This window comes from Neolamprologus multifasciatus, chromosome 2 (genome assembly GCF_963576455.1).
Source record: "Neolamprologus multifasciatus chromosome 2, fNeoMul1.2, whole genome shotgun sequence".
NCBI lineage: Eukaryota > Metazoa > Chordata > Actinopteri > Cichliformes > Cichlidae > Neolamprologus > Neolamprologus multifasciatus.
The window spans coordinates 4,035,141-4,056,378 of record NC_140440.1 but is presented as its reverse complement, the minus strand read 5'-3'; the positions used below and the strand labels follow the sequence as shown (position 1 = coordinate 4,056,378).

Sequence of the window (21,238 nt, the reverse complement as noted above, 5' to 3'; positions counted from 1 at the left end):
TTGCTCTCTGCTGCCTCCATCCATCGCTCTGGAGAAGAAGAAGAAGCCGTCACGGAGGCCGATCTTCTGCCAGCCGGGCCGATCGTCGTGTCACAGCCTTAATGTAATTGTGGACACATAAAAACATTAAGACGCTCAATGAGGCTTGGCTTAACAATTCTCTTCACAAGCTTCCTGTATCATAAGTTACAGGAAAAGACCGTTCCTCTGATTAAAGCAATTTATCATCTGGGCCATTATTAAAAGGCATCCTGTGACAAGCGAGTTATCTCGCATCGCTGCCCCTACACACAAAGGCTGCTGGGAGCATTGTAGAACAGAGGACCGAGTGCTTTTACCACAGCTTTGTCCTTAAAGTTCTGTTTACAGGGGCTTTGATTCATCCACATTTGCCTAATAACTACATGTTACTGGCTATTTTGAAGGAAAATATTTTGGCTGTATTCATAAAAACTCAAACAGCTTTGTGTTATTGGAAGACAGAGTAATCCAACATATTTGCCAAACCAGCTACACAAATCTTACTTGGTATTTAGTGAAATAACCACTTTAAAATTCCCACTAAACGAAATGTGTTCTTCGTTAAGTCTCTGTATCCTTGACTTATGTTTGTTATTGCAGCATATTTCTCAAGTGCTTTTCTTTACCATCAGACTGAATTATTATTATTGGCAGTCGTGTAGTACTGGACGTAGCATATGGTCTTTCAATCGACAACATAACTTCTCATGCAAGCAGACTGGTACAAGAACTGCTCAGTGGTAGGGATTGAAATACACCGCTGAGCCAGAGGTCACGCTGTCATGGTCTTTGGCTTTTGACATTTTGTTAAGGTATTTTATTTTTTGATTATTAGTCTTTTGTTTGTCTACTGTTTAAGAGTCTGGTTTCCTTTTAGTCACTAGTCACTGTTTTAGTTCCAGGCGTTTTATTGTTTTGGGGGTTTTTTGTATTCATTGTACTCATTGGTATTTATTAGGTTTCAGCTTAGTTACAGTTTGCTTCCACCACGTTATTAGTTCTTTCCATTCTTGTGTGTCATGTTCCCTGTATTAAGCATCTCAGTTAATTACTTCCTGTCTTATTTTGTAGTTTTGTGTCCCTTTATCTTATCTCTAGTTTTACTTCCTGTCTGACATTTTCCTTAATTATAGTCAGTTGTGTCTTGTTGCCCTCCTGTCTTTTATTTCCCTGATTACCCTCAGTGTGTGTGTGTGTTTTTACTTCCCTTTGTTTGTAGTCAGATTCACTGTTTGTTATCCTCACGTTCTCCCACCCTGTAAACCAGGGGTGGGGAACTCCAGGCCTCGACGGCCAATGTCTTGCAAGTTTTAAATGTGTCCAAAACAGCTCATTCAGATGGCTAAATGACCTCCTCAACATTTCTTGATGTTCTCCAGAGGCCTGATAATGAATTAATCATTGGATTGAGGTGTGTTGAATCACAATGTTGAATACATGTGCCCAATAAAAATTGGGCACATGTTTTGTTTTAATTATTGTTATTATTGCATGTAGCAGAAAAAAAGCTATACCATGTCCTTGGGTGCTAGCTTGCTGCTGTCACCAGTATTTTGCATGGAAGATATCAGTTTGACTAAAATGTGCCGTAAGACACAACTTTTATTTCAAGGTGAACAGTTTCTAGGTTGGCAATTAGTTGGCAAGAGTTTGCAAACAAGTCGGCGTCTTTCACACAAATTTTGGGTGACTGCTGTGATCTGCTAGCAACCAAAGCAGGCACTGGGAGGTTTTTGCTGTAGCACCCTGTTTGGGACAAATTTCACCTGGAACGTTGCCAACTTCCAGCAAATACTCACCAGGCGCTACACATGTTTCCCTAGACCCAGTGGTTGTCAGAGGGCCACTGACTGGTGTCTAGGCCTGTCTTGTTACCCTAGAGACCAGTTGGTGGCCCCACAGCATCTTTAAGAACAGCATCTGGATGGGTATTTTGTACAAGGTTCTGGGGAAGTTTGACTTTCAAGATAAGTTTATTAGAGTAATCCAAGCTCTTTATGATTGACCCTCAGCCCATATTAAGGTAAATGGTGATCAAAGATGGGCAGTAACACGTTACAAGTAACGCATTAGTGTAATCCAATTACTTTTTTCGAGTAACGAGTAAAGTAAGGGATTACTATTGCAAAAAGGGTAATTAGATTGCTGTTACTTTCTCGTAAGCATGCTGCGTTACTGCATTATTAAAACCGTGACTTTTTTGCGAGAGTGTGACAATGACATAAGCGAGTGCGATGTTCGTGGCAACAGCTGTGTAAGATCAAAAATGGATAATATAACGAGTGCGGCAGAGAGTATGACCATGCAGCGTTTAAAGCGTGGAAGTACTGACCTTACTTTGAGTTTGATTCCGTAAAAAGTGACAAAAACATTAGCGTCCGCTGCTCACTGCGTGGGAAGAAAACTTCTTTTTACAGCGAAAAAAACCCTAAACGTCCAAGCAAGCACCAAATACGCTGCCGCTGGAATGTGAAATTCACAGAGAAACTGCCGTATCCTTCCACTGACCGCTGCGGCACACCTGCACCAGGGCAAACCTCCGCCTGCCCCACTCCTGCTATACAGGTGAAAATAGAGTAACAGGCCCGCTTAGTCTTTGATTTTATGTATTATCTGCTGTGTTTTACGTGCATCTATTTGAAAGAGTGAGTGTAAACACAAAAAACTATTTTATTTTATATGCTGGAATATGCAGAAAATAGGTTTAAATGTTAAACAAATTTCTTCCAGCCAGAGAATGGTGCATATAATTTAATGTTTGCTTGATGCATAAAGTTAAAAGATTAAGACTAGTTTTAAAAATAGACTTTTTCATTTGATTACATTTTGTATGATGGATTATGCAGAAAAAGTAGAACTGGGCTGAAAGATCTATTGCTTTATCACCTATTTAGGGGATAAATCATGTTTTAAAAAGTAACTAAGTAACTAATTACTTTTGAAAATAAGTAATGTAGAAATGTTTAGCTGATTTAGAGTTTAGAAATGTGTTAACATAGAATCTAGAATTATTGTAGAGACACTGACACTGCCCTCAATGTGATAAAGGCCTGACTGTCATGAACTTAGGAGCAGAGTATAGGAGACCCTCCCCAGTTGAACTGTGAAAGTAAAACAGAGAGGAGTTAATCCTGAGAGGAAATTCCCCAGAGAATGTTTGGGTGGGGGTCTCAACATTTGACCTGGATAACTGTGGTCTGGAAGGGAAATGGGTTTTTTATGACCTCTAGGGAATCACCTACACCCACAGTGTTTTAACTGTCACGCACACTCACTTACGTGCACACACATACACACAGGTATGCGTACACAGTCACACACGAGCACTCACATAGACAGACACAGAGTTTGCAGCACACCGTAGGGGGGTTTTATGATGGGGACACCTCTATAAAGCTGGCTGTAACTAACAAAGGGGTGAAGATTTTGCAGAGGGACACACCGGCCTCGTCTTCCCTTCTAGAAGTGCATGCTTAAATGAAGATGAATAAAGATAAATAAAAGTTTTGTGAAAATGACTACTGAGTTCCGGTGCCGTCTCTGGAAGTTTCGACGAATAAAAGAACAGGGGTAAAACTGATTTTGTAACAGTAATCAGTGAAGTAACAGGATTACTTTTTTCAGGAAGTAATCAGTAATTAGTTACTGATTACTTTTTTCAAGTAACTTGACCAACACTGATGGTGATTTATTCTGAAACATGGTTGTAGGCAGGGTTGTGCAATCTTGCCACTTCACTTTGATTTATTTATAGAAACATTAGGTCAATCGATTAGACAAAATCATAATATTAAGGGTACTGCATTGTCAGGAGTTGAACATGAAGTAGTAATGTTCGCTGATAATGTACTGGTCTGCCTGGGGGAGCCGGAGAGGTCGTTTAGTGAGTTGATGTCAACTTTAACTGATTTTGGGAAGCTATCTGGTTATAAGATTAACATTTTAAAAACACAGGTGATGACTTTAAATTTTCTACATAAAGTTGCTATTGACTCAGATTTTATTCCAAACAGACATGACTCTAATTTTAAATCATGGATAATTTATGGCCTTACAACATTGCCCTCTTACTCATGGAAACATCTTGCTCAGCTTGGAAACCTTGCGAGACAAACACAACCTGACACAATATGTCTTTCACAGATACCTACAGCTGAGATCATTTATTGATCACAAGTGCAAATTGACCAACTTTACATATGCTGAGTTGCATTTTTTCCACATCCTGAAAAATGTTACAACCATGACCCTTACTATATCTATTTGCAAATAAACTATACAAAGCTGTCTCTAGTGCCAGCAAGGATAATACTTTATCCATTAAAGATTAATAGGAAAGGGAATCGGGGATTGATACTTCTGTAGGGGAGTGGGAAAATATTTGGTCCTGCCAGTGGTCCACATCCAGCTCCATGAGCTGGAGAGAACACGGCTGGAAGAATATTATTAGATACTTCAAGATACCATATCAGGAGAGATATAAAGGTGCTCATATGCCATGCTGGAGACAATGCGGCTCGACTATTGCTAATCATTTCCATGTCTTTTGGGACTGTCCCAGGTTAAAAGATTTCTGGACAGGTGTCCAGGTCTCCTTAAGCGCTGTCTTTAACGCTCAAATACCTCTAGATTTTAAGGTTCTATACATGGGTCTGGTCCCTTTTCTGGAACGCAGGAGTGAGATTAAGTTGGTGCAATTGCTCTTGGTGGCAAGTAAGAAAACAATTACAAGAAGATGGTGAAGTCCAGTTCAGCCTACCCCGGATGACTGGTTTGGGATCACTTTAGAGATATTTAGGATGGAAAAACCAACATATCAGTTAAGAAATCAAAAGGTCAAATTCTACTAAATTTGGAACAAATGGATCCTATTCATTACCCCCACAAGAGCTGACTTTACTTAATCTGACTGGTGCTTGTACTTTTGTAACCTACTTATCTAATTTCTGACCATTGTTAATTCATTTATTATTTACTTATTTTTCTACTTTTTTTTCTTTCTTTTTTTTTTTCTTCTCCATGACAGCAGTACGGGCAACCCCCCAGTTTATAGTTTATAGTTTCATGTAATGTGTTCTACATTTATGTAATATGAACCTTGTAGAACTTTATTTATCAGGCAATTCTCCTAGTAATATCCATTAGAGGATAATATGCACCTGCAGATCACTGTGTTTGTCATTTGCTCTCCTGGACTTAACTCTAAAAACCTGGAAGGACTCTTTTTTCATGACATTCATATATTGCTATGTTGATTGCTTTTTCCTGTCCATTCCAAATAAAGATATAATTTAAAAAAAAAAAGACCATCTGTCTGGATGACATGATGGTGTCATGTACGAACAAGCATTTTGCTTAGAATTGAATTAGATTAGATTTGGAAATGTTTCTGTATCTTTTAACACAATTAATTTTTTTTAAAAGATTGCCAAAAGGACCGGTATGATCTAAAAAGTAAAGGAGACGTCACACTTTGTGGACAATTGACACAAAGCGATTGAATCAGATGTTTTATCAGTCTCTTCAAACATTACCTTTTAGGTTTTACAACTATTTAAAGATGAGGACTGTTGGCTGGCAAACTGCTCAATTACAAATCCATGGGCCCTTTTAAGCCTTTGCCAAAGAAGCTATCTAGGCCAGAGCCAACAATGAGAGGATCACCACTTTAGTTTGAAAGGTTTCATCATATTTGTCAAATGAGATGAAGACGATGCACCAGACTCACAGCTTGTTTACCAAGCCATCCAAAAATATTTTTACATAAATTGAGAGCTTAATGTTCTGAAAACAAGTCGAATCTGCCAGAGAAAACTGTGACCTCACTAACTTCAGCCTAAATCAGCACTGTCTTACATCAGTGTTGCACTTATTCCAAAGTGAAACACTCGATTTCATCTCAGTGTCATCTTCGCTGCATGCCTCAACAAAATAAAGCAATTACTGTGAACCAAAACATACTGGGATATGGGGAGAAGCAGGAGTGGCATCACCATCCAGTCAGTTTCTTGGCAGATCCAAGCTCGCCATGCGGGCAGCTCACACTCCAAGTTAGAGTCGGAGATTGGACAAAAAATGAAAAGCCATTTGCCAGCTGACAGACAGACGGACACAGTTGGGATCTGGACGAGCTGTCAAGTCATTGGTGCTTCTTCATATGAGGAGATAGTTAATTTGACCCAAGAGAAGGCAGAGAAATTGATTTTAACTCTGTTAAATTAAGTCTACTGAGGTACTCGGGGGCACCGGTCTCATGGGTTCATTTTATCCCGATGCGAAGATGATGAGGAGCCGCACTGCCAATGGCAACTTTGTCAAGAGGCCACTGACATGCTGTACTTGCTCACTTTCTCACACTCTAATTGCACACAGAAACTCGAGTTAGACATTCACACAGTAAACTGCTTCAGTGTGAAGGCAGAAACCTTTCACCTCTTGAAAAATCAGAACGTGAAATCAAGTCTGCATCTCCACAGCTTTGTTTCTGAAAAACCCAACAATTACCAGTATTAAAATATAAAAACATTCAAACTACTTGGTGTGCTTAAGAGTATTTTAGCTTTGAAATAAAACAAAATTGAATTTTAAGATCTAGAGTCAGTTGAAGAAAGAAAAGCAGTAAAACAAGTACGAAGCAGATGATGACAAGAAGAAAATAAAGATGTAAGGGGAAAAAAGTTGAATAAATACTGTTGGAGACACAGGAAATAGGAAATTTAAAGGTTTTAAAAGGAAAGAAAAATGAAGCAAGTCTTACATGTAAAAGACAGTCGTAAAGAAGTAGACACACGTCCTTGCGCAATTATCCAATCGCCCAATTGTGTAGCAGAACTTCCACAGAAAACAGCTCAGGACTTCCATTAATCTTCGTCTCACACATGAAGTATGTTAGCTTTGACTGTGGTGATGAGTTCTCAAGCTGGCAATCTCCTTGATTTTCAGGTGTTCGATTCCGGTCCTGTCAGTGAGAAACACAAATGTGAAGCTGCCGAGGACACAGGCTTAACAAAACTGGACAGCTGAAAAATAATGTACCCTCATCACTGTTTCTGCTGAGGCTGCAAACAGTAGGCTCACATCAACCATGATGAACCAATATGAATCCAAGAATCCAACAAGCCTCATGTCAGCAGTTCAGACTGGCGGACAGAGAGGAGAGAGGAATGTTTTCTTGGCACACTTTGAGCCTTTTAAACCAATTAAGTGACACAGGCGGTGGTTTTAATGACAGCCTGTTTGAACATTGTTACTGTGTAACCGGATAGTTTACTCACAGTCATGAAAAAGTTGTCAGCAGTGATGATGTTGGCAGTGCTAGCTACTGTAGCAGCTAGCTGGATTTGTTTCCATACTCCGCACACTCTGTTGTGGTGTTGTTTGATTTCTGTTTGTGCTGCAATGTTTTATTTATTCTCATTGTTGGTCAGAGGCACAGCAAGCTGCAAATGTTCCTGAAAAGTATGACTTTTTGCTGTAAAGCTAGTTCACAGCTCACAATGTTTTATGAACCTGTCAAAATGATGTAATAGTTCACTGTTACCCTAGTATACTGCTTGAATGCATACTTACCAAAGTATCAAAATTGAGACACACCTAAGACCTACTTAAGCAGCACTTACGGTGCAAAGACAGATTGTGTGAAGTTGGATTTAGTGCTCTTGATTGCACAAAATCAGGGATGTTGCACCTCACTGGGTCAAATTATATACTTAAGGAGCCCTTTAGGACTCCTTAAGTTGCAAAGAGGTGGACTAAAATGCTCCTTCTAAAAAATATTCCCTCATTGAAAAACACTGAATTCTTTATATTAAAAAAAAGGATGACACACATTTAAGACCTAAGCATTTAATAATCTCTGAAATAAGAAATAGTGACAAAGAGAAAAAAAATCAGTGTAATTAAAGTAAATTAAAAGTAAATTAAAGTCAGAGCTTAAAAAACAAAATAGCCTCTGAATTCACTGTATACTCAAAAAGTGTGAAGTACTAAACTGCAGAAAATTGATTTAGTTACTTCACAGCTGTTTTTGGAAAGAAGAGGAGGAGGAGGCAGCTCCCCGAGGAGATGAGGCCCAGCTCCAAATCAACTGATTGGGATCGACAGCACATTCCACACATATGCTCGTCTAATGGGGCAAATCAGTGCCGAGCAAAGAGGCAGAGCGGCAGCAAAACAACTATATGTGACAGGCAGACTGCAGACGGCAATGGTGAGGTCAAGACGACCAGGATGTCCTGGCAGGAATTGGTTTGATTTTGTCACTAAGTGCCGTGCTAAATTGTGTTCTAAGACAGAAAATGAGGATTTGTGCTTTTTTCTTTTTTTCCCCTAAATGTGTGAAAGTGTCTGAATCGTGACCTCCGGCAAAAAAAAAGTCAGGACCCGTTTGTCTCCCAGAGAGATGTGAACGTACACACGAGGCTGGTCAAATTAGACCTTTCACATGTTACACGTGCAGCAGAAATAACGGCAGCAACAACCGTCCACAATCATTTATTTTCCTTTCTACTTGACCTTTTATTTTAGCAGGATCGTCTCTTGAGATCTGAATCTTCTTTCTGGCATTCACAACCCAAATAGCAGAAATTATGCTTTTAGAAACAAGCCACACTGAACATTGAGATTGAAAATAAAGGTATTTTGTAAGGTAATAATGTTAAAGTTTCAGCCTTAAAATGCAGAGTTTATCCAGTGAATTCATATTAATACTGTAAAGGAGTTATGCTGCATTCAGTCCAAACCAGTCTTGCAGTTGCCTCTGAATCTCTCAGTAATGCAATTTCTTCACTTTATTAAGCCCTGTCTTCTGCCACTCCCAGCCCACTAACCAGATGTCAGATCCACTTTTCCACCCTCCTCACCTGTGTCCCATTTCCAAATCAGCTTTTAGTGTTTAACTCTCATTTTGAAATCAGGCTGTAACTTACTTATTCCAGTTTTTGCTGCCTATCTGTCTGCCTCTAAGTCAGTAATTCCATCGTTTTAAATAAACTACTGAACTGAAGCTGTTGTGTTTTTAATACCGCAGTCTGTAGAAGAGTCCATCTCGCTGCCTTTTTCTGAAGTTGCCTCTCCTTGTGAACCATTGTTTTCAGGCAGCTTTTGTTCCATTTGACACCGCTGAGCATTTTTGCCACTTAGTTGTTAAAGACAGAAATGGTACCGGTCAGTGAAGTGTGGGAGAATGTAGAGTGTAAAGACGAACAATAAGTATGTCACTGCCAGTGTTGGGACTAACGCGTTATTAAGTAACGCGTTACAGTAACTACGTTATTATTGTGGTAACGAGCACGGTAACTAGTTATTATGCCAAAATCAGGAACGCGTTAGTCGTTACTGGGATTTAGATAGGGTCGTTACTCGTTACTTCGTGTGGTGGCTATCGCGGAGCTTCCACAGATTCTGTAACATTAGCAAGTGGTGCAGGCAGCAGGTGGAGGAGAGAAAGGGGACGTAGAAGGAAAAGAGACCCGAGGCGGCCGCCGGTCCAAGTGTGAACTGAACTTCAGGTAAGAAGTTATGACCTGCAGTCTATCTGGGTCAGATATAAACCAAGTTTAGGTGGAGTTTATTTTCGTTATTCTGACTTTTTCCGTACTGCGTACTAGCTAGCATGACGGAGTTTCTATACAGCTGGGTGGGTGCTATGAAGTTAATGTTGAACTTTATTTTGTTCATAAGTTATTAGAGTTGCCAACCGTCCCGTCTGGTATTCAGAGAAAATATTACGCGTTTCTTATTGAGGTGAAAAGGAACAGTTTGTCCCGTAATTCAGCTACAATGAAAAAGGCACAAAGCTGGAGTTATTCTGTGTCTTTGCTGCACAGCTGCCTCTTCTTCTTTCATTCTCCCCCCTCCCTCTCCCGTTTCTACTTCAATCATGAAACTGATCAATGATCAGCTGATCGGCTCTCTTGTTTGTTTTCTTCTTGTTTATCACCCACTTTGCGCCAGAAAGAGGAAACCAGCCGATGTCGCGTTAAACAACAGCAGCACGTTTAAGCTTGATCAGCTGTTGTTAGAATTTATTTAATATTAATTTCTAGTATCAGCTGATGTTTGCTGGAGCCACAGCTGCAAAAAAGCTGCTGGTCATGATATCGGTTTGGTGATCTGGTGAGAGGGAAACATGAAGATGAAACCAGGAGATGTCCTTACTGAATCATCAGAGCTGAACAGGTGATGGAGAAACAGGTTTACCTTTTAGGTGACATGAATGAGTTAAAGTTATGAACTGTTTCTGAGAGACAGATAACACCAGGATCCTTTTTAGGTAGCTGACAGCTGGTGACTGTGCAGGTGCGGATCTAGCAAAGTTTTGCCAGGGGGGCCAGGTAGGGCATTAACAGGGAGAGGGGGGCACAAAGAAATACTTTTCTTTCTTATTCTCATTTAAAATGTCTAGCTTTTAAAAAATAATTATCTGAATCTTACAACAAACGATTGATAGATTGATGCATATATACCATCAAAACAGTGTACATCACTGTCACAACAGTGTTTGTTTTCATTCAAAGGCTTTATGATTTTTCCTATAATGGTGGGCCAGTCTCTAGTCAAAATGCCCGGGAAGATTTTTTGTCCCCATCCAGCCCTGTATGCAGCTCATCTGCAGTCTGGTGTTACCTACATCTTCATATTCAGAAGGCAGAATTTCCGAGTTCTGAGTACAATCAAAGCACCACGACTGCAGTTTTTGTGTTGGATGTAAAAGGCGCACATGACGCTGTGACGTAGGCTAGAATCATGGCAGCAGTCAATGACGGTCCGGGCGTGGGATTTCTCTCGTGGAAATCTGTATTATCTTTTCCTTTCTATTGGTAGGTGGCACAGTGCACTTGTGGCAAGTAAGCAAGCTAGAAGACTGGCAAAGTTATGGAAGCAACACATTAACAAGAGAATTCTGAGTAAAACCAAAGTTACTTTCCATAGTAACTAGTTACTTTGAAAGTAACGAGTAACTTGAAGTAACTGAGTTACTTTTGATAGAAGTAACTAGTAATGTAACTAAGTTACTATTTTAAAGTAACTTACCCAACACTGGTCACTGCTTCCTCCTGCTGCATGTGTTCAAAGCCAAAACATGGCAAAATATGGACAGGCATCTTGTTCTGGTGGAATCATTTTTAACCAGTAGTTACAGATGCAACTACTGGCTCTTGGCTTTGCCTCCTCCTGCAAAGCCAAAATGTGAGCGCACAACCCTTTGAACTTCATGTAGCCCAGCAGCCACATGAAGTTCAAAGTTTGTCTTAATGCCTACACATGGATATTTCCCTATAGATTGGTTGTGCCTTCAGCTTGGCTTGCTTGTTATAATTTTAATATTTATACATAATGAATCTTAAAAATCCAGCTTAGTGTAATTTCCTACATCTTACAGATAAGAAGAGAAAATGAATATAGAACTGTGAAAAAGGTGACATTCAGTTCAGTTCAATTTTACTTTATTTACATAGTGCCAAATCACAACAACAGTGGCCTCAAGGAACTTTATATTGTAAGATAAAGACCCTGCAATAATACCCACACCAACAATCACATGACCCGCCATGAGCAAGCACTTTGGTGACAGTGGGAAGGAAAAGCTCCCTTTCAACGGGACGAAAACAGGCTTAGAAATAGGGCGACTGTCTGCTGTGGCCAGTTGGGGATGAGGGAAGCAAAACATAAAGACACAAACTTTAGTGAAAGAAACATCCTTCCACATTGTTGCGTGCAATTCATGAACAGGTGAGTCAGTACCTTGGTGGTTAGCACTTCCACCTCTTCAGCTGCTTCCTGTGTGGCCTTCCCACAGTCCAAATACATGCATCAGGTTAACTGGTGATTCTAAACTATCCTTAGCTGTGGATGTGGATAAACATGGATAAACTGTGATTTAAAGTGTACACCACTATCCCTTGTGAAACTAGATGAGTGTTATGTATTTAGTTATGACGTCTGACAACAGCATCAAGTAGTTTATCGAGAAAAAAAAAAACCAATCTGTTCATAAAAATAATGTCAACAAGCATCAAGATGATGAAAATGATTCATGCCGTGAAAGCCACCGGTGGGTGCTCAAAATGGTGTTCCTGGGAATTCGTATTTTCACATGATAATTTTTTAGTCTCTCATTTGCTTCCCGTAGCCAACTTTTAAATAAATATCCAAGAAATATAATATCACTATTGCAATTTAGCTGTTTTAATAACCCCTGCAAGGAGGAGCATACAAAGTTATAAAGTTTATTTAGTGTTTATTCATGACGAAATCCACAGAAGAAGAGTCTCACTGCCGCCTCACTCAGTTCGCCTAATGTGATGTCTTTTCAAAGAAGAAGGCGTTGATGGTGTTAATATTTACCCTGCTGAGGAAAGGGCACAAGTCTCTGCAGAAGCTACAGATGACTTTAAAATGTCATTTTCTGGTTCAGTGCCCTGTAACTCTGCTGCTGCTTTAAAGAAAAACAAATAACAGCATTTAAATCACAGCCGCCTCAAACACTCACGACTCCAAAATGTCACAGAAACACAGAGGACGCTTCGGATAGTTACAGGACAATCCAGTCGCAGCTTATAGGGAATACATTTATGGAAAATCCAGCTGCCCTGCACGATAATTCCTTCCCTCCCTTCGTCATTGCTCACTGAAAGTATTCGACTGTTTCATTAATCGAAAAGTTCAACATGGAATTTGGAGGCTTTTAAGACTAGGGAATAAAAGCAGGCGAGCATTTCAGGTTTCAGATGTTTTAATTGTGTTTAGAAGTGGATTTCATTCTTTCATAATAACATTCATATTCTCATCTCATTTTTTATATTTAAAATTATTTTTGTTTTAGGTAGAGGAAAATTATATTAACCAATTAATTTGGAGAGTTTGGATCAAATAAGTTGTCTTGGTGTTCCTTTTAATTCAAAGTATTTTAGTACGACATTTTGACATACGTCATCACAGTTCAGCCCAAGCCAGTGTGCCTGTAATAAGCAATGATAAAATACACACATATATAACATAATGTGACCACATGAACCAACTATTAAATGTGTGATCACTCTGAGATGGTATATTCCTGATAATATTATTCAGATGACAGAAGCCCTTACAGCATCATGGACAAACTTTAAATATATGATATTGACATAGTGGTCTACTTCATCTTCAGTTATAAAACAAATGCACCAGCAGCGGTCGTGAATCTTGTCTCTTGTTTCTGTGATATTTATCAGGTGAACAGAAGAAAATGCCAAACCAACAGGTTTTGGTTTGACATTTTCTTGATGCTGAGGTTAATCAGTGTCTAAATCCTGTCCAAACCCACTCAAAAACAACAAAAACACACACATGAACACAAACTAGATATTAATAGAATCGTACAGAGTCATATTATGTACAATATCACGTTCTTTTATGGTTTAGACCGGGCTATAGCTTAACCTGGACAGGTGCATGTACTGCCAGGGCTCTGAAGTTGTGTTCAGGATTTGATGCCAGAGTCTTTAGTCATGTTGTTCTATCTATTGTTTGTGTGCACGGAGTTTAGTGTCCCCCTCCCTGTTTCCTTCTGTGTTTTTACTTACATTTCTGTGTGTTATTGTTTAAATGACAGCTGCTGTTAAAAAAAAATTTCCTTGTCAACTTTTTTTTAAACTTCCTATATATTGTGTTATAGTATGTTGATGGCATGATATGGAACACTTTTAAAAAAGAATCATAGTATTGTGAAATTAAATTAATACAATGATAAGTGTTATAATACTATAAAAGCCTCTTGCCTGGTTATATGAAGTACGCATTTCCTACACTTTTCTGCAGCTGCATTTTGGTATAGCTGTGTTGAACGTCTTCATGCAGGTTGGAAATAAATAAGCAAATAAAATAAGCACTAATATTATGCAGAAATGTAAAAAAAAAAAAAATTAAATTGTTGTCTTGTTTCAGGATACAAAAGTTTCAAGGAAGAATCATCTGCAGGAGAATGACTTCTGTGCATTTATTTATCGTTGAAGCACAGTTTACAGCAGCACCATCACACCTGTTTTCACATCACACGACCATCGCTGCTAATTGTGCTTCCAGTCTCTATGGTGAGAGCTTCAGTCGCACACAGCTGTGGCACAGCTTTTGGTGTTGTCTCACCTAGAAGAGGACATCTATTTATATTTGCACAGCACATGTGGTCTCCAGTGGTTGTGGGTTAGAGGGTCTGGTACTCTCAGGCGATTAGGTGTGACATCCATGACGACCGAGTCCAGCCCGTCACTAACTTCCTAATTCTGGCTCCAGACATCGTCTCTGAGGCTGAAAACTTCATCCTGCCGTGACTGATGGGAAGTTCAGAGGGTGTGTAATATCTCAGGAAAAATGTCTCACTGGTCAAGCAGAACATGTTCTGCTGAACCAAAGAAAAGGAATTTCTGTTATTTCTGTTTGGCTGGAAACCCTTACTCTTATTTTCCAGTAAATCGATTGTCAACCTGCAGGATGTGATTGAATGAGACCAACCAGACACACCTGCGAGAAAGTTGTAGCACGACTAAAAAATTCATATCATTTTCAGGTGTGGTTTCTTCAGGGGAGATGTGTCCTATTTGAATTTGGACGCCCAAATGAGATGATTGCAACTCCTCTCAGACAGCTTTACTTACTGCATGCAGGAAATGTATATTAACTCACATTTCATGACGAACCCATGGAATTTTGATTATTTCATCTCTTATTATATGAGAGAGTTTGAATTTTATCCCAGTGTGTGGCTGCTGGCATGTTTGGATTGGCGTGTATGACAGTAGAGAGGGACATCAGGAAGATATTTATTTATCCGGTACAACATTTGAATAAAAATATTTGAATTCCACATCTAATCAGGGAATTGATTTACAGGTAATTAAAAACATAAATGTTTACCCAATATTTTATTGATATGTTCCGTCTTATTTTCTAGTAATTAACCTTTATTTATCTATTTTCTATAGTGCTGGGATAGCAGCAATTTTGTAGCAAATGCAGGAAAGAAGACAACTTAAATATGAGTTTATCATATGTTTTATGAGAAAGTGTCCCGTTCTGTCTTGCTGTGGTGTCAATGAGTTGTATGCAGCTGACGTCACTTAGCATTCAGTCTCTGGCCCACTTAACCCAGAGCCTGACCGTCTCTGTTTTGGCTGAGTTTGGGCTGTGTGTTGGTGGGTGTGCTGACTGCCTTTTTTGAGGGTCGTAGTTTGTTCTGTAGTTTTTTCTGGTTGTCTCTTTCTCCCCAGTTTATCATATGCAAATCTGCAAAGCATTTCTTTTACTGTATTTGATTTAAAGAGATTTTTTAAAAATCCTCAAAGGCCAACAGAGATATATGCTTGAATCAATTCTCCATTTGACTTCTGAATGTTTCTTTGATTTTCATCATTTCACAGCCAGACCAAGAAAACAGAGAGTTAATGAAAAGTGAATATGAAGGCTCTTTGAAAGTGCAAAGATCTGTTTCTGTGTACTGTTGAGGTTCACTGGAGCTGAAGCTTTTGTGAAGTCTAGGGCTGTGACTCATTGTCACATTTACACTTCTCAGAAGAATCTGTTGTACTTATTGGAAACCTTTTGCTTTTTCTATAAAGAGCAGGAAGAGGGGCAGTGAAGGTGAGCTTTCTTTCTTTCTCTGTGAACTCTTGACCTTTTGTTTAGGCCATTTGATGAAACACTACAGAGAAAGTCAAATGGTCACATGATGTAGAACAGTGTTTTTGAGCCCCCAGGGTAGTCTAAGTTTTTATGGATCCTGCAAAGGAGGAAATGTCTTATTTTACTTTGAACTGTTCAGTCGTATGCAGAATATTGTTTTCCTTTGTATGTTATTAGGATGATAATATATTAAGAAGGAGGGAAACTTTTATTGGGAAATATTGACAGAGAATGCAGAGGGCATTTCACAAACATGAGCACTGAGGAGGACCTAAGACAAGAGAAGGAAGGTAAGGAAGCAAGGAGATATGTTAATGTAATAAAAAGCACCCCAGGTCTATACGATTTGTTTTCCCAATTACATTTTATTGTCAGCGTAATTTATAGTTTTTCTTTTATTGAATAAAGTGAGATATTTACAAACTACATCAGAGATGGAGGTGGCAGTGTATGCTGTACTTGCTCCACAATCAGACAGTGGGGCTCACATCCAATCCCTTCCACATGCATTTGTTTTTCAAATGTCCTGTTTTTGTTGTTTTTGTTCATTGTTTGATAATTTCCTGATTTATAAAATCAATTGAAAATTATTGAAGAAACAGTACTGCACAAAAAATAGGGCTTACATTAGTTGCAGAAGTGTTTCAGTAAAGAATATGCACGTAGACCCTTCTGTCAGTGTTGGGTTTGGCTAATGGAAAAGGAATAAGGAAGTGATTTTTTTTTTCCAAATATGGTTCCACAAGATGGCATTTCAAAAATCAGATTCTTTGTGGGACATGAAAATCTTTTAGATGTAAGGAGAAAGATCACTTTAATTAATTCTCAGTTCTTAGTTCAGTTCCATTCAGTTGTATTTCTAAAGCCCCAAATCACAACATCAGTCACCTCATGGTGCTTTATATTCTACGGTAAAGGCCCTACGATAATGGAAAGAAAACCACAAAAATCAAACAACCTGCTCTGAGGAAACATTTGGCAATAACAGGAAGGAAAAACTCCCTTTTAACAGGAAGAAACCTCTGGCAGAACCAGGCTCAAAGAGGGTCCACCATCTGCCTTGACCAGTTCAAGGTGATGGGAGGAGATAGGATAAAGAGTAAGACAGATTTCACTGGGCAAGCACAATAGCCTTGCTTTCCCTGAAGGACTTCCGCAGTAATATGACATTATCTACTTTTCCACTTCTCTCTGTTGCTATTCATCTTCATCTGTTATCTTGAAGATGCACTTTCTGTGCCACCGTACGGTATGCTGCAATGAGAGTTGATCTGTGATATTTACAAATTTATGGGATTATTAACTCACATAAACCTCAGTGAGTTATTATAGTATCTGGTACTGTGTTTATATATGACACTTGGTCCTTTATGTGTCTCTTTCAACACTTAACTCTTCAGCTCCTCAAGTCTGCTCATTCACTCTCATTTTGAAAAGTTGACCCAACTTGTCATTTCATTTCCAGCAGACATGCAGTGTATTAATATTTTCACTCTCCATTTGCCTGAGGATGATTACAAGCTTACCTCTCAATCAGGAGACGCTAATGATGGCAGCCAGCCGTGATCAGGTGATTGATAGGTGGCATTTAGCAGTGATGAAGCCCAATATACTCTGTCCTCTCTCTGGCGGCCTGCAGGGAGGAGAGCGAGCCACAACCTTTCAATAATCGAAAGCCTCTCGCCCGGTGCAAGGCTGATCCTTTTGTTCTAATTAACCTGTGAAATGAGTTCAGCAGCTCCCTCTCTACCAGTGGCATAAACGCTCTAATAGTCTGTGAACGGTCGAGCGAGGAGAAGAATGCCAAGAGGTGGAAGGTCCGGTGGGCGATTTTCAACAGATGCTCTGTGTCTCTGATGGTATTAGCATCAGGAGAGAGGAAGATCAGCCACAGTTTGATATGAAGGGTATTAAGTCTGAAATGAGACTTTAAAGAAGAGCACAAAAAAAAAGGCTGGCAGCACAAAAGCAACGCACTGTTGAATGTTGCAGATTTCATGAAGACACTTGGGTTCTTCAGCAACATCTGGGGGCAAAAGATAATTAAACACCAGATAAATTCCTCTTCTACTGAATTTTTAATGAACATTACTTGTAAAAGGACATTCTGATATTAATTCTGATTCTACTTAAACAGGTCAGTGTTTACAGTTACAGTTATAGATCCAGAGGGTAGATTTCTAATTATTAAACTATCAATATTGAACAAAAAACTATGTATTGTAAGTATATATGGTCCAAATGTTGATGAACCCTCATTCTTCCACGGATTTTTCAGTGCACTCTCTGAACACCTTGATTGCACACTCATTCTTGGAGGCGACCTCAACCTTGGACTAAATGAAGAAATGGATAGGCTCAACACAACAGGAACTCAGCGCAATTGGCAATCCACAAATATAATCAAACAGTATATGAGCGACTATGGCCTTTGCGATGCATGGCGCTCCCTTCACCCCAACAGTAAGGAATATACTTTCTTCTCACATGTTCATCACTCCTACTCTCGTCTGGATTATTTTTTGGTCAGCAGCTCACTGCTGAGTGACATTTCAGACACTGAGATTCACCCTATAGCTGTCAGCGATCATGCTCCTGTATCTTTAACACTAATGCACAAGAATAATACTACGCCAAGTAAAAACTGGAGATTTAACACATCACTACTTAAAGATGAAGACTTTATTAAATATTTTAAAAAGGAATGGACTTCATATTTAGACTTTAATGACACTCCCGGAACATCTGCTTCTGTTCTATGGGAAGCAGGAAAAGCTGTGATGAGAGGTAAAATAATTTCTTTCTCATCACACAAAAAGAAAGAAGAAAACAAAAATATTCAGGAATTAGAAAAAACCATCAAATCCTTAGAAGAAGCCTACGCGTTCCACCAAGATCAAGAAATAATGAACAAAATATGCAAAACAAAACTAGAATTAAATGAAATTATTAATAGAAAAACACAATTCCTTGTACAAAGACTTCGCTTGCAGAATTTTGAACACAGTAACAAACCAGGTCGATTTCTAGCAAACCAGTTAAAAATAAATAAAGAAAAAACAACTATATGTGCTACTAAAGATTTATCAGGGAACACAATATATGACCCTGGAAGAATAAACAAGATTTTTAGGGATTTCTATGAAACTTTATATTCACCACAAATAAACCCGTCTAAAAATGAAATTGATTTGTTTCTTGACAACGTAACTCTTCCAAAATTACTAGACAGTCAAGCAATGGCACTGGATTCGCCACTGACGCCAGGTGAACTCCAGGAAGCCCTGATAAGTATGCCCATTAATAAAGCTCCAGGTCCAGACGGCTTTCCTGCAGAATTCTACAAAGAATTCTGGACAATTTTGGCACCAGTATTCCATGGAATGTTGCAGGAAATCAAGAAAAATGGCAGACTACCACCAAATATGAATTCTGCTAACATTAGTCTCCTGCTAAAACCAGGAAAAGACCCTTTATTTCCCTCAAGTTATCGTCCAATATCCCTTATAAATGTAGACCTTAAAATAATCTGCAAAGCTCTCTCAAAGAGATTAGAGAAAATAACCCCCCTCTTAATTCATCCTGACCAAACTGGTTTCATAAAAGGTCGGCACTCCTCAACAAACAGTCGTAGATTACTTAATTTAATAGACTACTCATACAATAAAAACATTGAAACCATAATATTATCTCTAGATGCAGAAAAAGCATTTGACAGAGTTAACTGGAAATTTTTATTTGCAACTTTACACAAATTTGGTTTTGGAAACTCTTTCATAAATTGGATAAGAATATTATACAATTCCCCAACAGCTCGTATCAGAACAAATGACCAGACATCCTCCAGCTTTTGTCTCCTGAGGGGCACCAGACAGGGATGCCCACTCTCCCCTTCACTTTTTGCAATTTTTATCGAACCTCTAGCAGCAGCACTTAGACAGGCTACAACAATTAAGGGCATAAAATGTAATAACGTAGAACATAAAATCAGTCTCTATGCGGATGATGTGTTGCTTTTTCTGCAAAACTCACAATTCAACCTCTCTGAGGTAATTACTCTAATAAACTGGTTTTCAAGAGTTTCAGACTATTCAATTAACTGGCCAAAATCTACAGTTCTTCCCATTAACTGCTCCTTCCATAATTCATCTTCTGCCCCACTACAATCTGGAAATATTAAATATTTAGGTATTAATGTTTCTCCTAAGCTTTCAGACTTAATTAAATTAAACCACATCCCACTTCTAAAGAAAGTAGAAGGCGATCTGACTAGATGGAAATCTCTACCCATATCACTCATGGGAAGGGTCGCCACTATAAAAATGATGATCTTGCCAAAAATAAATTACTTATTTTTAATGATCCCTAACAAACCATCACAAGATTGGTTCAGATCTCTGGATTCACATATTTCTAAATTCCTTTGGAAAGATAAACCCCCGCGCATCAGCTTAAAAACGCTACAAAGAACCAAGGATAGAGGAGGATTAGATCTGCCTAATTTTCACCAATACTTCTTAGCCAACAGGCTTCAGTTCATCTCAGAATGGTTAAAATGTACCCTCTTAGATGAGCCCTGGCTAGATGTTGAACAGGCACTATGCAATGATCTAGAGATTTCAGACCTACCATTTATTAGCTCAAACATCAAAAGACATGAATGCTTTAAAAGCATCAACATCAGCTTTTCTCTGACAGCATGGTGGGAGTTTCTAAAAATAACGGAGTCTTCATTAATCCCATGCAAACGTACACCTATCTGGAACAACCCTGACATATTACAAAACAATAATATGATTAATTTCCCAGAATGGAGTTGTAAAGGAATTAAATACTTAGAACATATATTAGAGGGAACAGAATTTATTCCATTTGACAGACTAGTTACACAATATGGGATCAACAAGAAAAGATTTTTAGAATATCAACAAATTAAATCCATAGTAAAAAAGAAATTTAACCTCAGTCAAGTTGAATTACAAACACCACCAAGTGTGGTTCAATTTCTTACTCTTAAATCCCCCAAACTATTATCTAAAATATACAGAACACTTTCTAAAATAGATGAATCAATATCCCTTCCTATTGCAAAGTGGGAAGCAGATTTATCAGTCAGCTTAGACCAAAACGTCTGGTCTCAGATTTGCTTAAAAACCTTTAAATTGATTAAAAATCCCAATCTGCAATTAATACAATACAAAATACTGCATAGAGTGCACTATACAGGTCATCGAATGTTTAAGATGGGCTTTACATCCGCCAACAACTGCTCACACTGTCAAGGCAATACACCAGACAATTACATCCACGCTCTTTGGTTCTGTCCACCAGTGCAGAAGTTTTGGCACGAGATATGTGAGGACTTATCAAAGTGTCTGAAATGTAAAATTCCAACCTCCCCTTTAGTATGCTTGTTGGGAAATTTGGATGATGTCACTACAGAAATTAATACAGTCCACATGGTTTTTATTGCCCTATGCATCGCCAAGAAAACGGTCCTCATGAACTGGAAAAATAAAAATAATCTTAATTCTAGCCAATATAGAAACTATCTAATAGA

At 38.7% G+C, this 21,238-nt stretch overlaps 1 long non-coding RNA gene across 2 annotated transcripts in view; it reads left to right on the top strand.

Moving 5' to 3' along the window:
- LOC146523859 (uncharacterized) overlaps positions 1 to 21,238 on the top strand; it is a 39,493-nt gene that overhangs the window by 12,525 nt on the left and 5,730 nt on the right. The window contains exon 3 of one of the 2 annotated variants that reach the window (XR_014877245.1): positions 38 to 2,968. The exons of the other annotated variant lie outside the window; for it this stretch is intronic. This is a non-coding gene — a long non-coding RNA (uncharacterized LOC146523859). Of the gene's footprint in view, positions 1 to 37; positions 2,969 to 21,238 lie in introns of those variants that run through there. 2 annotated transcript variants of the gene reach the window in all.